The 893-nt window shown below is 41.8% G+C and overlaps 1 non-coding gene across 1 annotated transcript; it reads right to left on the reverse strand.

Moving 5' to 3' along the window:
* Positions 1-407: 407 nt before the first annotated feature.
* On the reverse strand, positions 408-542 carry LOC111728026. The gene has a single exon (XR_002775443.1). It is a non-coding gene; the product is annotated as a small nucleolar RNA SNORA70 (small nucleolar RNA).
* Positions 543-893: the final 351 nt, after the last annotated feature.

An 893-nucleotide genomic window follows, 5' to 3' on the forward strand; every position in this document is an offset into this window, starting at 1 on the left:
TCTATTATTGGCAGGTGCAAATGACAGTCAACACAGTGTGAGTCCTCAGGAGTGCAGGGCCCCCCACTTGCCTGGGGGCCACGACTGGGGATGTATTTGACCCCACAGCTATCGGACATGAGCCGCTTCTCAACCACCATGTCTTTAAATTCATCTGAGTTAAACTTGCTAAAACTCATTTCCTGGAGATGTGGATCTTCTGACGGCCAGGGAACTTGAACTTGGCCTGTGTAGGGCCTCAGTCACATGCTCCTTGTTCTATAGCTCGGTGCAGATGGATGTGAGGACTTGGCAGGTGTGAACCCTGGCCACAGTGCCCTGGGGCTTTCCAAAGGCACCATGCACACCCGTCTGGAGCTACGACTGGGAACAGCACAAGGTCTAACACATGAGCATGTGTTGGGAAGGAATGTCTCCAAGGTCCCTTAGTGCAACCTATACAAGCAACAGGCTGCAAACACCAGCAAGGACACTGCTGTTTGCAGTCATTGCACACACCAGGCCCCCATTGGGAATAAAATGTTTATATTTAAAAAAAGAAAGAACAGCTAAAAGGAAATGAGGTAAGGATTTAACTTAAGCAGCTAGAAAAATAATAGCAGAGTACATGCCAAAAAAAAAAAAGAAAAAGAAAGTAGAAGAAAATAAATAATAAATTTAGGAATAAATGTAATTAAATACAAATCGACGATCTCACAGGGAGTATCAACAAAGCCAAAAGCTGGCTCCTAGGAAAAAACTAATAAAATTGACATAACTCTAGAAAAACTAATAAAGAAGAGAAAGAGCAAAAAGAAAAAGTATTAAGAGATGAAACAGTGATTATAACTTCAGATAGATCAAAGGTTAAATGGATAGTTAAGTGGTTTATGGCAATTAATTAAAAGTGTAGG

This window comes from Otolemur garnettii, unplaced genomic scaffold (genome assembly GCF_000181295.1).
Source record: "Otolemur garnettii isolate 467f Iridium unplaced genomic scaffold, OtoGar3 scaffold00138, whole genome shotgun sequence".
In the NCBI taxonomy this organism is placed as follows: Eukaryota; Metazoa; Chordata; class Mammalia; order Primates; family Galagidae; genus Otolemur; species Otolemur garnettii.